This window comes from Anarhichas minor, unplaced genomic scaffold (assembly GCF_050575085.1).
Source record: "Anarhichas minor isolate MPS153535 unplaced genomic scaffold, ASM5057508v1 ptg000042l, whole genome shotgun sequence".
Taxonomy (NCBI): Eukaryota; Metazoa; Chordata; class Actinopteri; order Perciformes; family Anarhichadidae; genus Anarhichas; species Anarhichas minor.
In genome coordinates, this window is record NW_027466488.1 from 4,493,483 (window position 1) to 4,514,186 (window position 20,704).

A 20,704-nucleotide genomic window follows, 5' to 3' on the forward strand; every position below is an offset into this window, starting at 1 on the left:
GGGGGGGGGGGGGGGGGGGGGGGGTAAAAGACCAGTCATGGCGGTCTGATCATAAACTGAGTTAACAGGATTAGAGGAGCCATCAGGGCTAAGAAGGGAGGACTGCCCCGTCTCTGTCTCTTGGGTCTCTCGGGTCTCTCGGGTCTCTCGCCCTCAGCAGTTGCCTTTAAAGCTGCAGACAGCTAACTCGCAATACAGATTCAAACAGAGTACCAGAAGACCCAGCCAGTTGCCACTTTGAATCCTCAGAAGAGCAGAGAAAATCTTGAATGTGAAATAAACAAAGTCTTTTTTTCCAACTGTCAAGGCCCCCTTTAGGAAAGCACTTTGCTTAACTTCAACTGCTCCCAGTGGCCAACAGTTAAAGGACCGTGTTTATATCAAAAAAATGTCTTGAATAGGGAAGTAGTTGTCAACAAAAAGGCTTGTGATTAATGGATCTCTCGAGTAGTGATTGGTTAAAAGTGATTACAACCTGCAGAGCTCACAGAGAAGGAATCTGATGCATTCGACGAGCTGAAACCAAATCAAACCACTACAGACCAGTTTACATGTGGCTCTAATGACAGCTGGCTAAATCACATTGGGCTAATGAATTTAGGGAGTCTCTAATCAAATATGTGTGATCTGGCTACATGAATGACATCCGTGTGTGTGTGTGTGTGTGTGTGTGTGTAGGTGTGTGTGTGATTATGGATGATGGAGATGGAAGTCTAAGGCAGGGAAATGATGTCAACATGCTTCCGATGCAGAATGAAACAGGGTGTCAGGGTTTCTTGTGAAATGTAATAATAAGCATGAAGACATCAAAGCATTGGGAGGAAGGAGAGTGAGGGAGAAAAATGAGAGGACTTGCTTGTATGCATGTGTCCATGCATGCATTCATGATTGCACATCTGGCAGCCCAAAGAGGGAGGTTCCACTGTGACCCTATTTAGCTCCCCATAGTATAGTCACACTCTCATTACCACCCAGTTGTGTGTCAGTGTGTGTGATTGTGCATTCGCGTGCACATGTGTGTGTGTGTGTGATTGTGTTGCTCTAGCTGCTTCTCCCATTGTGCTGTGTTTAAACATGAGAGAGCTCTTTGAGACAAGAGAGAGCTGCATGAGGGCATCAAACAACCACACATTCACAAACACAGTCTACAGTATACACACACACATTCACACATGCTTCAGCATGCTTATACATACACAATCTCACACGAACACACACAAAGAGACACAAAAATGCAATACACCCCTCCTACTGCTCTGATTAATAAAGGTCAATTAGCAATTATAATTTCCATATTTAATCAGTCCCCTGTGGTGATGCTCTGTGGCCTGAGCTTTGACATCTCTCTCTCTCTCTCTCGTCATTATCACATCCCTCCCTTTTCCACCTCCTCCTCTACCAGCCCCTCCCTTCTTACTATGTCATCCCTTTATCCTCCCCTCCCCCTCTCTCTCCTCTCCCTCTATCTTTCCACCCTTCCTCTCTCTCTGTCCTCTCTCTCTCTGATGAATGCCTCCCCTCATTAATCTTGATGTTTTTCCTCTTGCTGTGTTCTTCCACAGGCCTTCAAACCTCTCCCTAATTGCAATTAATCACCGAGGGAAACAGATGCTGGGAACAAAGGCAACCTGGGGGGGCCATGAGTCTGTACATGTGTACGTGTGTGTGTGTGTGTGTGAGTGTGTGTGTGCGTGTGTGTATCAGTGTGCGTGTATGTATCCACATGTGTGTACAACAGGGTGGGGGTTTGATGAAGCTGTCAGTCAGGGTGCCAAAAAAAGTCGGGTACCTGCAGGGCTCTGACATCAACCCTGGTCTGTGTGTGGGGGGGTGTCAGGAGGAGTGTTCGCGTGTGCTTTTTGCGTGTCGTGCGGTATGTGGCTGGGCCTGTCAGCTCGTTGTAGCATCTGTCTAACCCCACTGTGTGGCTGTGACAATGAAAGCTCAGGGAAAAGATAAAGACATGAGTAAGATCAACTTGTATTGTACCTCTGTGACATACATCTGTCATTTGTGAGTGAAGGCAGCTGCAAAAACTACTGACAACAGTATTATTAAAAAACAAACAAACACCATGGAAATTACAATTCATGTTTCTTTCTTTTCTTTCTTATGGTTACAGGAACATGGTGGTTACTGAACTCCAGGCGGTATTATTTTATTCCACCTGCAGAGAATAATCACAGTCGCTTTCTTTCCCTCCAATCTTCCTTTTTCCTATCCATCCTCTCCCATATCTCCCTCCCTCTCTCCTTTAGATGTCTGTCGTCACTGCTCGGCCTTCTGTTATGAGAATCCACGAAACAGCTCACTGACAATACACTCTATGTTCAGGAGAATAAAGCACACACCCGCATAACCACATCAACAGTTCAGCTCAATCATAGAAAGAGATTTAATGTGTGTGCGTGTGTGTGTGTGTGTGTGTTGTCAGACGATATTATTCATCACAGCTATCTGCATCACTCATCAGCCACAAGGAGTCAGAGAAAAGAGGCTCCTGGAAAACAAAGACACTCCAAAACAAAATGGAGAAGAAATGAAAAGAAACCACAAGTCATATTTTCCACTGGGGTACTCACATGCGACAATACATTCACTCCCACGCACACACATCTAAGGAGAATAGAGTCAAACTACACGACTCAAACGAGACATGAGCGTTGAAAAACTCATCAAATAATCAGTGGGAGGCGATACAGGGAAAAGATGCAAGGCTCGGCTATGTTTTAACACAAGCTTGTTGTGCTCCAAACCCACTCCAGGAACGCAGCAGTGTCCAACACGATAAACTCCAGCTCCACCGCAGATAACGGACTACGGCTTCATTCCTCCCATCACTAGGAGAGGATCATTCTAAGTAGCTTCGAGGCCCTGCATATGGGGCATCAGGACAATAATGAAATCAAGCTGATCTGATATGTTCTCTGGGATTAACACAATACGGTGACCCCTGCATAAACCCAGGCACACACCATCAGCTTTAAACTGCAAGATCTGAGAGATAGCTGGGCTGAAAGAGGGAGGGATGGGAAGGAGGGGAGTGTAAGATGGAGGGACGGGAAGGGAGGCAGCGCTAAGAGTGTAGCACCTCATAAATTGCTAAGAAGAAGACGTGAAGCAGGTGCTGTGTTAATGCTCTAGGAGGTGTGGGCCTACCCGATGAGCCCTTTCTCACTCTCTTTCTCTCCCTCACATAATCAATGGAGCACAAAGCATACAATGTATCACAGGCTCTGAGAGGAAAATGACAAATGTTATATTCAAATAAACACGTAATGTTGGATAATGAGGAACAGAAAAGGTCTACATGAATGTATGTATTTCTCTTTATGTGCACATAAGTGTCAATTAGTCACTGATAATGACAGCACAGTGTACACAGCTAAAGCCTGCACCTCTGTTCTGCAGCAGCTTCATCTGTCACTGCTGCTGACACACTTGAAAGCCCAAAGCATATTGAGCTGTTTTTCATTGTTTAAAAGTGGAGTGGGAGGAGATCTTTACCGAAAGCCTGGAGGAAAGCACTATTAAGACTCTGCTGTTCTTTGCCTGACAATCTTATAACTTCTAGAAATGACAAAGCCTTCTTCTCAAAACACAACACCAACCCCACGCCCCTCACACACGCATACACCAACACATTCCCTTGACAATTCCATCCCAGCAGGCTCCACTCAGCCTTTATTCATTTTTTATATATATCACCTCCTGTGAGTCTATTGCTCGGCACGCAGCAATCGCTGCACTTAACCCATTATGCTAGGTAACGCTCTCCAGAATGGTCGCTCCCTCCCCGGGATGAATTATTAACTTCCTCCACATCCCGCCATTTATCACTGAGCCCCATCGAGCAGAACGGGAGAACCATTGCTCATATCCATGGCAACAAGGGCCCATTTGTGCAGCAGTTGGATGCTGCTGATGATGAGGGGGGAGATGAGGAAGGGGACGGAGAAAGAAGATACATAATACCTGCTTTTATCTAGCGCTCTATTGTTAGCGTCAGCTCATGCCCCTCTCTTTCCACTTGATTTTTCTTCCTCTTCTACCGTTATCCTTCTTTTTACAACCTCTACGTGCCGCCCTTTGCCTCTTCCTCACTTGCTCCTCTCGCCTTATGCATGCCACCCGGCCCTCTCCTCGAGTCTGAGATGGCAGCAGTAAGGCTAATTAGATCAGAGCTTTTCTCTTGTCTCCATGGAGATGAATCATACAGTCAGGGTGACAGTCTGAGCCTTAGCACTACATGGTAACCTAATCAGAACGTTTGAACCCAAGCCAGAGCGGACAGCATAACCTAATAATACCAACATGAACCTGCATTGACCTGCATCCCTGTGCACAGTAGTGCACACAGGCAGGGGTGATGGGCAGGTCTGGTTAAACACACCAGGTCACATCCCAGGATGTGCAAGTGTGTCTGCAAATGTGCATGAGCAAGTGTCTGAGCTTGAGAGGAGAAAGCCCTCACAGGTGTCCTAATTCATGAGCAATCGCAGCTCATGAATAATTAAACACAAAATGCAAATCTGCTCCTTTGATCATTTACATTCATGTCTAACATCATTAATTAATCAAACAAACCTTTTCTTTATCCCCAGTGGAATTGAAAAAACAGCAGTCGGAGCGCACAAAAACACATACACACTCACAGGCAGTGAGTATACAAAAAAAAAACCACACAGTAAACAAGTTTACTAATCACACCATTTAGCCACATCTGAAGATGAACAAAATGCTGTGTGCTGAGCAAGTTAGCACGACGCAACCTTGGACCAACCACATGGTGAAGGTGACTTGGTCTTCATGTGAGATTACTCTAATCTCCTCTAGTAGCTACACCTACTGTATGCAAATGCAGTTTGCACAAAAACATGTCGCGATGCACGCATGAAGGTCTATGGTGAACGATAACCAGGTGTGTTTCTGTGATAGTAAGAACAGTATGTTGTTGTTGTTACGTCTCACCAGCAGATACAGATCACACTGCACCTTCTGCTGCAACATGCACACAACATTCATAGACGTATAGTTGCAAGGAAACACATAACTACAAGCTAACTCGTACAGCATGATACACAACACAAAGAGAACTTTGCTCTTTTTTTTCTGTTGAGATTGTGAGACAGATGGTTGCTAATGGTTCTGACAGATAACACAACCACACAAATACACACAGAGAAGACACACAAACCACAGCAGGCTGATCAGGATTTCATAGGCTTTTTGATATGCTCACTCTGAGAGATGGACCTTATAAACAGCCACTCTTCAGCTGACCTCTTGTTTATAGCAACAGTATCCTACACAGAGCGAAAGCTCATAAAGAAAGAAACCGATCTGCCTCCCTCCTCCTCCCTATCGGTCCAGATCTCTGTCTCTCTGTCTCAGTTCTTTCTCAAATTAGCGGCCCTCTCCTTCACTTAACCTGCTGCCTCGCCAAAACCAACTCCTCTCTTTCTCTTAATAGGTCTGTTGGTATGCAGCACACACTTCAGGCCTCACAAACACAGACTCCACACACAGGCAAACTGCTATGACTCCCTGCCAGCTCCATTCCCCTCCTGTCACACCCTTTTGTCATCAATTTCTCCTCGATAACAGTGAGAGGCACGTCTGACTTATGGAGGATATCAATATCTCCAACTTAAAGGGTAGGAGGGAGGGGAGCACACCTAAGGCTTCTTTTAGGACACCTCGTAAAGCTAAATGATAGTTGAAGGGGACGGGAGGAAAAGCGAGTGCTGGATGTTAATGTGATGGCAGGGAGCTGTAAATAACTAAGATACAGATCTACAGCATGCGTGTGACGTTTGCGTGTAAGGTATGTCCGTAGTATTACGAAGGTTAAAAAGGACTGAGCGGTTGACCGAATGATCACCTGCTGTATACAGAATGTGTGTATTTGATGATTTATGTGGTCGACAATGTGTGTTATCCACTGGCTCATCCTACTAGGGGATTTATGCTAACTGCCAGTGTCCGACTTGTTTAAAAATGGGCTGTAAATAGCTGTCCGTCTCCGCTGACATTGATAAACTGTCCATAAACCTGCCACCTAGGACAGTTTCAGTCACAAAGGACAGGACAGTTTACACTAAGAATGGAGGAGTGTGTGAGTGGGCCAATGTATATGCTGGAGGTGGGGGGCTGTGCTGCATGCATTAGTGTCTCCAAGAAAATGAAATGTTATGCAAGAAGAGTGTGATGCGAGGGCAGGGCGCTGCGTGCATCTAAATATTCATGAGGCCGCTAAAGGGTACAGGTTGACACAGGTTGAGATTCTCTGCGGTTATTGTAAACAAATATATCGCACCATGGTTAGGCCTTTGACACATACACACACGCAGCTGTACAGACGTACACACACACACACACACACACACACACACACACAAAGAGGTGCTTCTGAATGAGGTCAAGGAGTCAGTGTTGAACTGAGGAGAGGATCAATGGAGCTCTGAGTGTTTGTGCGCCTCTTGCCTCCCTCCTACTCTCCACCTATCGTCTTTCTCTCTTCCTCTCTATTTCTCCCTTGTTTTCCTGATAAACACAACCACCAAGTACTTGCACACATACAATAGAGCAGCAGCCTTTACAACATGGCATCCGTAAACATCCATAAACTCCAACAAATGCACAGAAATGCAAGCACTGTTCTGCTAAATGCCATCTCTGGCATAGCTGTCAGCACTGTATGAGTAGGTCTGGACGTGTCCCAGAGGCTGTGTTCATTCTACTGTGGGAGATCTATGGCTGGTGACTCCAACTCACTGGCACCCCACTAGCAATAGCACGGATGTGATAGGCAGATGAAAAGAGAACAAGGCAGTGACAGAACGACAAGCAGAGGAGAGGCTGAGAGAACATGCAAAGGACAAAATGCTTTCTTCCCCGGTTGGGAGCATCTCATTTTTTCTCATTAAGGGAACTCATCTGAGCTCAGAGGATAAAAGGAGGACTGATAGCCGGTATTTCTCTCTCACTCCATCTCTCCTCTCCCTCTTTTTCTCCCACTGTGCACATGCAACCTAATTAATTACACCCTACCATCGCTTTGCTACAACAACCACTGTCGGCTAATTAACGGCACGCCTCAATCATGACCCCGCTTCAAGGGTTCTGGATGTGTTTGTGTGAGTGTGAGATAGAGAGATGGAGGAGGAAAAGTATATGTGGGATATGCAGTGGAGAGACAGAAAAAAAGCAGCAGGAGAGGGAATGAGAGAGGAAGGGGTGCGGCTGAGAAAATGAAAGAAACAAATGGATGAAATGTAGCTAATAGGAATTGGTGAGAACAGCAGAGGTAAAAGATGGAGGGGATGAGCACTTTGATGTGACAGAAAGATGCTCAAGAAAGGAGAGGAGTGAGGTGGCTAGGAGATAGATGGAGCACCTCCTCTCCACGCCCTGCTGGATTATATCAGCCAGACTGGAGCCAGAGAAGCTGGTGGGGAGTCCCAACTATGGGGTGTCTCACCCCGGACACGTCACTCTCAATCCCTCCCAAGCCTGCCTGAGCCTGGCCAGACCTCAGCGCTGCTGCAGCCTGCTAGCCAGCCTCCATGGCTCCTACTGCCCCAAACACAGTCATACTGATCGTATCAGAGAGAAAAATGGAGCGAGGCAGGGCCTACGAAAACACACATAGGCTGTACAAGCTGAAAACCACGTACACCACATGTAACATCGTCATTGTTGAATTGAGATCGAGAGAAGTTAAGGGAGAGAGACAGAGAGGGAGGGAGCTATAATTTGTTTAGTGTATGTGATTGCATTAGTGTAAGGGTCATATTATTCTTCACCCACGTCACACACACAGAAAGCTGAAGCCCAGTGGGGCAATCATAACATTAATAGTGCTTGACTGGGCCTAGACAGGCACGCGCACACACACACACGCACACACACACACACACACACACACACACACATTGTAATATGTTCAACAGTTTATGTAGAAAATGAGGATGAGAAGATGAGGTGAAAAACAGAAAAGGGGGAGCACAGAGGAAGTAAAATATATGAAATGAAGATGAGCTACAAAGATGTTAAACCACCAGAAAATGTTGGTTAAAAGATTTACATTTATACATTCATAAAAACCCTTAAATATTTACTGTAATCCCCATCTGCAGTTGGGCTCATCAACAAAGCCCAGGACCCCCACTGACTCGGACTCCCCGGGACAATGACTTAGAGTTACACGTGCACCTTTGCACAACTGTATTACACTTGACACTTTAATAACATACTTGTTTTAAACGTACTCTTAATTTGTTTGTTTCACATATTTTATTGTAAATGTTCATATTTTCTCTTTTAAAATGATGTCTTTTGCTATTGCACTATATATATTACACGCACAAATCAACAAGCTAAATTCCTTCTATGTGTAACGTAGTTGGCAATAAAATCGTTTCTGATTCTGATTCTGATTTTGATTCTGTAATCCATTATAAATTTCGACTAAAGACAGTTTTCCTTTCTTCGTAATACAATCAGGATTAGAAACAAAGTTACGTCTAGACTTTGCCACTAGAATAAGATAAATAGGAAATGCAAAAAAACAAAAGAACGACAAAGAAAGAGTGAAAGTGAAACAGAATGTACTCGTAATGGGCCAAAAGCAGAGTAGAGAGGCCATGTTCGCTGTCAGCCATTAACATGGCCAGGACTAAATTATTCACTGCACTCCATCACCTTATACAAGCCTGGGCTAACTCAGACTAAAGAGGGCTGTGTGTGTGTATGCCTGTGAATACGTGTGCGTGTAAGTGTGTGTTCGCGTGAATGTGTGAATGAACAGTGGCTTTTAGGAGGTGAAGAAGGATTCCTTTAAAGAAGGGGCTCAGTATTGCCATCCAGTGGCTAGAACAAGTAAGATACTGTGTATAAGCTATATCAATTAGAAGCTGTGCACACACACACACACACACACACACACACACACACACACACACACACACACACACACACACACACACCGGAATAAGAAATGGGTTTAAATGAATGTGAAAAGCCTGCATGCCAATAGTGTACAAGCTCCAACCTTTAGATAACCTTTGAGTGTTATGAGCAGTGACAAGCACAAACATCTACACAAACATACAAGCACATACATTGTGAGCACACATAAAAAGACAGCGAACTGTTTTGTGTAGAGGAAGCTGATTTCCATGCAGCCTGCGGTTTTTTCTATGGAACAGGAGAGGCTGGTTAGCAGGAGCAGCTGGGCAAACAATACAACCTCACCTGGAGTAATTTACATGGGTTGTGTGTGTGCGTGTGTGTGTGTGTGCGGTTGTTATGTTGAGAGGGGTGTCTCCTGTTGCTGTTCTTCATCATCATGTTCCTGAAAGTGCCGTTGGCAAGGAAACCAGATAGAGAGAGAGAGAGATGAGAGACAAGTCAAGGAGCACAGTTTTGGGTGAGAGCAAGACGAAATGGGGAAGAAAAGGCAGACAAATGAGAGAGGAAAAATAAAAGCAGAGGATCTTGGAGGAGAGTGGTGGGGGAGGGGGAGGGGGTAGTTATGGGGGGATGGTTCGAGGGAGAGAGTTAACAGAGGGGAGGCAAAGAGCATGTGACAGTGCGACCCATGTCTTCCACTGACAAGCTTTATTACAATCCCACCTGCAGAGACAGCAAAAAGCACTTAGCCTAAGCCAAGTCGCCTGACAGTGGAGGATAGTTTGAGAGGAGAGAGGGATCGACGAGCATAAAGGAAGGAGGGAGAGAGAGAGAGAGGGGGGGAGGAGACGGGCAGGCTGGGTGGGAGAAAGGGATGATTGTAGTCATGGGGTTGCAGATTGGGAGGGAGAGAAAATGTGATATAAAGGAAAAGGAAGGAAAGGGGAAGGAGAAGACAAAAAGAACAACACGAGCACCAGGTAAAACAGAAGGAAAGGAGCGTTTCAAATATTCATCCTCATTTGTTAACGGTGATAAAACCCTGTTCCTCTGTATAAAACACTTTCACCCACATATGGATTGGCTCACCTCTACAGTTCCTTTGAGGTAGTGGTTTGTTGTGCTGCTGTATTACATTGTCTGCTGTAAATTAAAAAAAGACAGATACAAACAGCTGTGAGTGTGCAGGCAGTCAGGCTTAATCCTTCTTGAACACCGGTTTCCTTTGCGAGGCTAAAGGTCAGTCTGGAGGTCTCTCACTAAGTGGTCATTTTTTTCAGGGCTACTGCTTAAACATGTCTGTAACCTGACCTCGCTGCTCTACACTGAGCATTAACCTCACATCAGGTGGCCTCACCAAAGCCTAAATATAACTTCTCCCAAACCCAAAAGAGGAATTATTTGGTCAAAGTCGCACAAAGTTTAAGTTTCATTATACGTACCATAATGCAGACAAATATGCAGCCTTGAATAATATAATACACTCTCAGTTGCTTTTTGCTGTCATCATTTAGTGCAATTCATGCAACTCGTGAGAAGGAAATAATTAAGGGGATGAAACGAAGAGAGGTTTATTACTTCCTGAACGGCGACAGCTCGCATCTATTAGCCCTGCAGCCTGCTGATGTATCTGCTGATGAGCTATGGCCAAGTAATGACGTGCTCCGCTGGCTGTGAATCCATAGGTCTCTCCTTAAGTCTACTCTCTCTGGCTCCCAGAGTCTAGATGGAAAACCACACTCACTAAATCAAACCCATCCGGAGGGAAGACGAGAGAGAGAGAGAGAGCGAGGGGGGAGAGGGGGTTAACAGCCTGTTTCTCAGCTTTTTCGGAGAGAGGAATGCGTTGGAAAGGGTACAAATCAGCCAGAAGTGATTGCACAATAAGGTTAGTGTGACCAGAGGAGAATCCTGACTCAAATGGTAGACACGCACAAACACACACGCACAGAAACAAACACATTAAGCACACACATGCAAACACAGTGAGGGATTGAGTCGGGGCACAACCCCGTGCCCACCCTGTGAGTGGCTAATAACCAAGGCACAGTGCCAAACCCACTGTCTCCTGACTAATTCCCCCATGCCCGCCAGGACTGGCGCCACACTGCTGAACAGAGCTCTGTTTCTCAAAAATCCTGTGATCATTACATTACTGAATTACTCAAATAGATGGATGAGCAAACAACCACACAGGCCATCCAGCTCGCTTGCCCCCTGAAGGAAGGACATAATGGAACAGACAATGGGAACACTGTGAATTAATATTTGTTTGTTGAGACCAACTCCCCTCACTTAACACACACATACACCTCAACGCCCACTCTGCTGGGCTGGAAAAAGAGGTCAGTGAGGTGGCGCTCTGCCAAGCGTGGCGCTGCCAAGAGACTCTGTATACCCTGGTCTCCAGTGGCATTTTAATCGCATGTACACGCACACACACGCAAATGCACACACACACACACACACACACACACACACACACACACACACACACACACACACACACACACTTCCATCTGCTGTGCTTCATGGGAGCGGTGGCAAGCTTGTCATTGCCATTCAAAGTTAGCCCACCCTCCTGTCATCCCTACTGAGGGGGACAAAAGAAAAGAAGAAAAGAGAGGGAGGAGGGAAGAGGGGGGCAAGCAGCGGCATTCCTCTCCATGCCTCCTCTGTCACCCTCTGATCTCTCTCTCCAAACACATCCCCTGTCATCTCTCCATTCAGTGTCCTTGTCCTCCTCTCACCATCCTCCCCATATCGTCCTTCCCCACCCCCACGCACACTGCTCCCGTCATCCCTCGTCTCCATTCTTTCTGTGCGCGGCTACTCTCATCCCTCCACCTGCTGCTCCGTTCTCTGGACAAGAGATACAAGGATGGGCGGCTGTAATCACGCTCTCATGGAAAGACTTTTCCTCCTTTAATGTGTTTGTGTGTGTGTGTGGTGTATGTGCTATTGTAACATGTCTGTTTATGGATTGAACCTCACTGATGTGTTCTCCATGCAAGACTCTTAATGTGAAATGTTAACCACAACAGCTGAAGCAACAGCTCAGATATTGATCCTTCTTCCAAGCAAAGGCAGGTTGCCAGATACTGTGAACCACCCCCTCTTTGTGCCACAACCATCACCCACACCCCATCTTCAGTGATGCTCCATGCTCCCACAGGGGCTAATTGTAATTGTATTGAACTGGCCAGCAGCCAAGCGCACTAGACTGCCAAGTCTGCCAAGTCCAGCTGTGCTGTTGCAATCAAAACACACTCACAGTCTATCGCATGACAATCACATCGTCAGCATGCGTAATTCTAAGAGACACACATTAAGTACAAAACATAAACATACATATCGCTAAAGGCATTTGCTCAGCATGACAAGATTGAGGAGAGAAGGCTGTAATGAAGCAGTGGAAGGAAACAGAACAAATGTTGAAAAAGGCTAAATTCACATCAGCGGTAAGAGTGGTAGCTGCTTTGACAGTGCAGACAAATAGAAGCATAATGGTACAAATTGCCTGACCATATAGTTTACTCTTTACATTAGTCCTGTGGCCCTTTCCCTATATTAGATGTCTATGCTGACAGTATAGCAGGGAGGTTCACCTTGTTCCTTTACCACTAATAGTGATGTATTAACTGTGTGGTGTTTTGAGCCTGAGTGACTGCTGATGTATATAAAGTGTTCATCGAATGTGTTCACAGGTCCACAGACCTGAAGCACATTGTGGTCAGCCCAGATGTCACATCCTCCCCACTCCAGTCTGTTTCCTGTCTGATAGGGCCTTGACGGGCCATAACATGTTGGGACATTTGAAATGAGAAATGGGAGATCTTGTCTCCGTATATATGGAAATATCCTTAACTTACATACAAAAATTCTTCAACACCACAATGCAACGTGAAAGCCCACTGCCTCCCTCTCTCTGTATGCCACTGGTCAAAGCAAACATTTACATTAGAGCTGTGACCAAGCACAATTAAAACCCAGACTGCAGTGGACAGAAAGACTGTCTAACATCAATTGTCTATAATCGTAAGTCTCTCACTTTGTTGTATTCGGGGCCCATTTAATGATTTAAACCCAACAGTGTTAAGATCATGATGGATTGTGCACCTCTATCTATTCTGTGTGAACACCGCAAGTGTGTCTTGTGTCAGGTTTCTAGCCTGAACGGAGGAAATGGGCCGTGTCATGTCAGTGTGAGCCGCAGCACACCACGCATGATGGAGAGCACTTAAATAACTCATGAAAACCCGCTCTCAACCCACACTGGACCACCGGGAGGAAGGTTCAGTCTTCTGAGTGTATGTGTGTCTGTGGGTGTGCAGTGGCCCTGTTTTGTCATGACTGTGTAACCAGGTGCCTTTGATAGTTGTGGTTGAGCTGGTGTGCCTGTATGTGTGTGTGTGCCGGTTGAGTTGGAGAGAGAGAGCTTGAGATGACTTTCTGTAAACGACAGAGGGGCCCTCATGGCTAAACAGAAATAGCCTTAGAGAAAAGAGAGAGAGTGGCGTGAGCAGGAGAGATGTGGCGAGCAAGAGAGAAAGATAGAGCAGAAGGAGAGAAAGTGAAAAGGGGAGGGTGGAGGGGTTAAGAAAATGAGATTTACATAACTCCTGTGTTTATAAGTGCAAAAAAAAGAGGAAGAACGGTAATAGATACCCAGTCGAAAGGCAGTCAGCTGCACTGATAAGAGGAGACAGCAGCACTTTTTACATAAACGCATTGAGCTCCAAAACCCACTGTAGTGAGGGCCTCCCTTGGGGCATACTCACACACATACACACTCGCATGTCACTTATTTTTTGTGTCTGCCCCTGCTTCATCATGCCGTCTTCCAACTCATCTCTCAGTCTCGTTTGATCACCATCATCCCGTCCGTCACCAGCATGCCAAACAAATTGCTCACTCATCTGTCTGGACGAACACTATACTGCAGATTAATGAGATGAAAGTGAAATGACCATAATATCTATAATCCATTGCCCTGGGTCGAGGGAAAAAACTACCTGATCATTGGATCCCGAAGTGGAACCTTAGATTAACAACAGAAGAAGAAAAAAGAGTGGGGCATGCATGTGTGTGTGTGTGTGCATTTGTGTGTGAACAAATGTCGGGTTTCAGAGTCTTTGTGTGTATGTTTTGTGGGCAGGTTGGATTTGCATTGTTGACAATTAAAAGCAGCTTCAGTTAAACAACGATGCAGTGAAAGGAGGTGAAGGGACCAGATCACCTGCACATTTGCAAAACAAACTGCAGGGAAATCGTTATTATCTCCATCTGGTTTCACACAGCAGCATGTATAGGTTGACAGTTGCAATGACAAAAGATGGAAAACAAAGAGTTAGGTAGGTATAGATAAAATATAATGGTGGTGGAGGAGTGTGGTTGAAGAGTTACAAGAGGATGAAGTGTTAGAAGACATGACATCACAAGTCTGAACAGACGAACTCATGAGATTTTTTGTTTTTAACTCTTCGATGACCGTAAGAGCTGTCTCAGACCATATCTCATTTACTGCAGGGGTCTCACTGCTTCCTGTGTTGCCACACAACAGGATCAAAAGGACACCTCACACAGGAAAAAGGAAGCAGAGATAAGATGCCCCGTTAAGTGAAGAGATGTATATTCAGAGGAAATGGCTTGTTCTCCGTAGCTGAATGATGAAGGCTCAACCAACACATTTACTACTGCATGTTCTGAGTGAACGTCTCTCTCACAGAGTGACGAGATTAAGAAATGTAAACAAATATAACAAACATGTCAGATGATGCTACTAGTGATTGGAGAATGGCCACGGGGATATTTAATTGCAGCGGTCTGTACTAACATCCATCAAAGATCACATTGGTGTGAAGTGAAATGATATCGACTCCACAATCACATCCTATGAACAGGATTTCTAGTGAACCAGAAAGCATTACTTTAGGAGACAGCAATAAAAAAAGAGGTAAAAGAAGGATGGAGACAGAGGAGAGTAGCGTAAAAAAAAATGGCTCATACAAGAAAAAGCTTATAAAACATAAAAACATTGTAGACAGTGATCTGGCATGAGGGAGGGCTATACTCACTGGAAAGTGGGCGGTCAGCTTTGTCAGCTTTCTCTGGCTCCAAGGTCACCAGGTGAGAAGGAGTGTGGTCACCTGCAGGCTGCGATGGCCCCGAGTCCACCTCCTTACTGGCTCCAGCCGCACTCTCAATCACAGTACATGCCTGAAAGATATAAAGACATAATTAACATACAAGAGATAAAGGGATACTTTTGGTAGGACAACGTCCTTATTTAAGAGAGAGTTGGAACTTGTGATTTGATTGTGTGAGAAGGATTGTGTGATAAAAATTGAATCAATGAGTGACTTTAATGTAAGTCCACTAGTCTAGTTACAGATTCTGAGTCTGCTACACACATATACTAAGGGGTGTCCTGACAATGTTATATAGAACAAAAATATACCACCATTATTAGTGTGTAACAGAAATACTGAGATCATAATACAACTTAAAGAGAAAAAAACAAAACACTGATGGTGCAAATATAGCAATTAACTGCTGATGTAGCCCGTCATTGGTGCAACCATTTTTAGCTGCTGTCACAGCACTCAGATTTCTGCTATAAAAAGACAACAACTAAAGGGGATGCAGCGCTGGGTGAAGAAGTGTCCCTTCCCTGAAGTGACAGAGCCGTACAACAGACAGACGGAGGGACAGAATCAAAGACGGAGAGAGACAGAGAAAGAGAAAGAGTTTTCCTGACAGCCCAAGTCTGTTTGGATGTGCTCTACTCTGCTCCTCTCCACAGCTGAAAGAGGAAAGAGGGATGAGCCTTCAGGAGAGAGACAAGCTGACCATGAAAAGCAGAGGGAGAAGCAGAGGGTGGCTGTCAGTGTGGAGAGAGAGAGAGAGAGAGAGAGAGAGAGAGAGAGAGAGAGAACTGCGGGAGAGTTTAAAAGAGGCTGTGATGGCTCCCTCCATTGAAGAGCAGCAGAGAGACAGGCAGGGGAGGTGCAGCGCATCTTAAGACAAAAAGGCACCCTGGGCTGATGAAATATACATAGCTCTCAGCTGGAGACAGAGACACAGAGCGACAGAGCAGAGGAGGGCCCTGAAGACTGACGAGACTCCGCAACCCCTCCTAAACACACACTGCTAAAAATAAAACACACAGACACATTCCTAATGACTTCTCATGAGGAGCCAGGGGGGAAGTAGTTAGTGCTTTTTTATCTTGCTTTGAGTGTGTGTGTGTGTGCACATGCGTGTCTGTGTGCGTGTGGTCACACACACACACACGCACACACACACCTGCAGATGTATGAGCATCAAGGTGCATCAGTGCTTCCTCCTACAGTCACGGAGTGAGTGGGCAAAACCACAAAAGAAGCTATGACACAAAAACGTGTTTTGGCTGTTGGCCCATAATCCACCTGCTGGTCAGTGTTTTTTTTGTATCAACTGCCTCTCTGCGAACTGCCCACCTGCACTCTCTTCAAGCCCAGACAGCCACAGTTAAAAAAACATTTAAACACACCTCACTTAACGATAAACTCACCCTTTGTTCAAGTTAACGATCTATCTCTCCCACGCACTCTCGTTAATGGCTATGCCACTGAAGTATTGGGATTCTCAGTGTATTTGTGTTACCAGAGAATGGGGGTATTCACTTCTTTGCTTTGTCGAGTTCCTCTACTTATCTTATTCTCCTAATGAGACGTGTTGGGTGTGCCTCCCCAGTCTGTATTCCTAACACCCCCGGTGTAAGCAAAACAAAAGGTGTAAATAGTCATGTCTGAGCCTGGGGATTACCTCTACTCTAGAAAATATACACAACAAACATGCCTAAAGGTTTCCTAACCCTTTCTGCTCTCGTCGGTTTCAGTCTTTTTTCCAACTCTTTCTCTCTTTGTTTGAGTTAAAGTGCACACATGAGGGGCTTGTTTATGAATTCCCCACACGGAACATTTAACTGTGAAAGAAAGGATAAAGAGAGGAAAGTGTCTGAACTGCTCTTTTAGGTCAGGGCAATGAGCCTCTCTAACCTAATCACTGAGATATTGTTGCTTCTCTTGTCCACAAAACAGATGGTGGGAAGTAAGACTCAACATACCTTAAAGAACAAGCTGGGATGGCAACATTTGATGGTATGCATTTAGCTGTTGCCATCATTGCTCCCAAATGACTCATCTATGCCCATATAATTAGGGAGGGGCGTGATTACTTACAGTGTTACTGTGGACATAATAGTTATGAGCTTAACAAGACTAGAAGTTTAAAAAAGCTGTACATAGACACAGCAATACTTTGAGCTAAAGGCTAACACTGCGACAATGTTAACGTTTAGCTAGTAATGTTTGCCTTTTGCATCATTAGTGCAGCTAATGTTGTCATGCCGACATTTGCTAATTAGCATTAAACACAAAGTGCAGCTGAAGCTCATAGTCATTTTTGCAGGTATTTGGTTATAGCCAAAGTATTGGACAAATTAACATGTTTACCTGATGATGGCCATACATGTAAAGTTCGTCAACGCCACAGCGGGACTGAATACAACTAGAATGAAGTTATATTACGATATCAATTTAAACTGTCTGACTTTATATTCACACTTCATATATGCCCTTTGAATAGACAAGGGACATGTAAGATGCAGCGCAGGAGTCAGGAGGTGAAACGAGAAGGATCTCGAGAGGTAGTACTAATTGAGGTTAATTCCACAGATCAGCCTTATCTCCTCTAATCGGTAAGGAGGAAGTTGAAGTAATGGATGATGTTGCAGGACACAGTGAGAGACTGCCAGCAGAAATCACACAGCAGGGAGGAGGATTGTATGCCCCCAAAGGATCACAAGATATTAGCAGCTAAGTGCAGATCTTGATGTGCAGCTGCAGATAAACAGAGAGTCCGGAGAACCCTACGGGGTTGCACAGAGAAAAGTGTGAGTGCTTGTGTGCGTGTACGAGTGTGTTCGAGAGAGAGAGAGCTGCTTGTCAATCAAGACAGTTGCAACCTCTCTAGTCATCTGCCTGTCTCAACCCACGTCTCACCTATCAACCTCTCGAAGCAGTGCTGACACGGTCTTGCACACAAGCGCCTACTCTGGACTCAATATCACTTCCTAGTAGTGACACTCAAGGAGTGATGGGGCGATACACATTCACATCACCCAGACACACACACACACACACACACACACACACACTCATTGTGACCTAACCCAGGCCTCTCCAGGGACAAGCTCTTTCATCACGTCGTTGTCCGTCGATACTTGAGCCCTGCACAACATCTGCAGTTCAACACCTACCAGATTCATTAAGGAGGAGGACGGAGTCAGAAGCGAAAGGATACATCGATAAGCTGAGGAGGTGTGTGCACGTGTGTGCGCGCGTGTGTCACCAGGGGCCAGGGCCATCCATAAACACTGCTGACAGTCTAGACAGGAAATACACTTGAGGATGACGATAAGTTAGTCAGCGGGGGTGAGGATAGATCAATAGGAACACAGGATGATGTCAGTGGCTGCAGATGAGATCACCTGAGACGACGAAGGATCTACATATGAGTTTTTAAGTTAAATTAATTATGTTACCACACAGTGTTGCATATAATCTGTGTTACGGGAACTATGGAGAGAGAAATGAATTGAATAATTGTTTACTACAGGAAATTATAATTTCAACGAGCTGAAGAGTAGAATAAGAGGAGTACAGACTTTTAAAAGACCTTCATGCAATAAATCATTAAATTATTCCTCAGTTTCCTCTGGTGCCATGCATGTCCAGCTGTTGGACAGTGCATGTCACTGCACTGGCATTACCAGTTGAATACCTTTTGTTACATCATGTAATGGCATGTTCATTCATGTGAAAATGCCACAGATTATAACTTTTACATTATTGGGAAAAAAACCCTCCAGAGGCATACAATGATTCTCCCATGAGATTTGGCAAAATGAAGGAGATGAAGCTGATTTCTCCCACAGGACGTGACTGCCCTATATGACGTTTTGCCTTTCTTACCATGGTGTTGAGTGCGAGTGCCTGTGTGTGCGCACGCTCGGGCCGATGTGTGTTCTCAGCTCTACTGACATTTCTTCAAACGTGGTTGACATTTCCAGGGGATTTGAAGATTTGATCCCTTCTGTGTTTGAAGAGTTATGTGCTGCCCTCCTCAAAACACTGAGGGAAACGCTGCAGCAGAGCCGGCAGCGCGCCCTGCCTTCGGGGCCTTACTCTACAGCATTTGGAGCAGCCCGTTGTCATTCACCCGAAGAGTGATCAGGAGAAGACCTGCACTATACACTGCCTGCCTTTTAGAGATGACTGGTTCACTGCTTGGTCTTTTACTTAGTCTTGCTGTTTTCCCCTGAGCTGTGGAGTGTTTCCGCTTCTCTCAACTGAGGCAGAAAAGCTATCACCAAAAGATATGAGAGAGGAAAGTAGATAGAAATGGTGTGGGAGGGAGGGAGGGAGAGATAGGAAGAACGTGTGAGAGAGGGAGGGAGAGATCCGTTTCTCCTGCTACAGGCTGGTTAGTGGAGCGAACTGACACAGACTGACATCTCTCTTTCAGGGAGGCCGAGTTAAAAAGAGCCTCACTACTCTTTGTCCATTACTCTCTCTCCCTCTCCAACCTTCCCCTCTTCTTACTCTTTCGGCTGTCCTGCCCTCTCTGTCTCTGCCCACCCTGCGGCTCCCGTGTCTTGTTTTTTTCTGCCCGGATGGACTCTGCAGCAGTCCTGTCCTAGCCTGGGGCTCAAATTACACCCCACCACCCTATGCTGGCCACACATGCACACACTAAACACACATACACACACGCAGGCCCATACAGTAGCCACGAGGAGGCCCAGGGCCCAAACACAGGTCAGGCTTGGGTCAGTCAAGGGCAGAAAGACAGGAAGCCTCACAGAATCAATCCTCGCACCGAGTCTGATCTGAGGGCCGATGGATAGACACAACAACACAATAGACACAAATAGATCATGCATGCATGCAGAGGTGCACACATGCACCAACTATCATTTCAGCCAGTTCCCTTTTCAATATAAGCTGATACTCTTTAGGACTTTTAAAAGTTTACTGAACATGTATAAAATGCAAAAACATATAGATATACAGCTGGAATAGTAAACCCCACAGCTACAAAATGTGCAATATCGTCAAAATGCATCATGTAGCATATTGCTCAACTTGCTTTCACCCAAAATAAACCACTTGCACAGTTGACTATGTATAGCCAAGTAAAAGATGTCTTTCAACTGCAACACTAGAACTGATGCTGGACATGACCATAGAGCAAACATTAGAATTGCTAATAAGAATCAGCAGTACATTTTCAGTCTAATCACAACGCACACACAAGCAAAAGTATACTCCCCCGCAGTACAGGATACTGGAGGTCAGTGTATCAGCCAAAGTGGGTGCTGATGTGACCTCAGTGCTCACTATCTTCCTGTCCTTCAATGGCAGTGATGTTATGGTTGTAAGACATGTGCATCCTGATAGAGAGTGGAGCTCAAAGAAAGGGAAAGACGGTATTTGATGTAGCCCAGTAAACATTTGGTCACTTCCTGGGTTGGTTTGTCCCCGGGAACAGGATGCATGGGTACAAACGCCTCAATAACTATGTGATACTTTATCGATCCCTGTAGGGCGTTGTTTTCCTTTTTAGTTTATCTTCAGAAGTCAAATTATCTACTATTTGAGACAATTGAGAGGTTTTTTTTATTGAGACTTAGATAGGTTAAACCTGCAGTTTGGTGCAGGGTGAGGAGAAGCTATATGGA

At 45.2% G+C, this 20,704-nt stretch overlaps 1 protein-coding gene across 1 annotated transcript in view; it reads right to left on the reverse strand.

Annotated features, from left to right (window-relative positions):
• Window positions 1–20,413, reverse strand: part of gse1b (Gse1 coiled-coil protein b) — a 114,551-nt gene extending 94,138 nt beyond the window's left edge. Inside the window, exon 1 of the mRNA XM_076110044.1 lies at window positions 14,994–20,413. The gene's annotated coding sequence lies outside the window, so the exon portion shown is untranslated. The remainder of the gene's footprint in view (window positions 1–14,993) is intronic.
• Window positions 20,414–20,704: the final 291 nt, after the last annotated feature.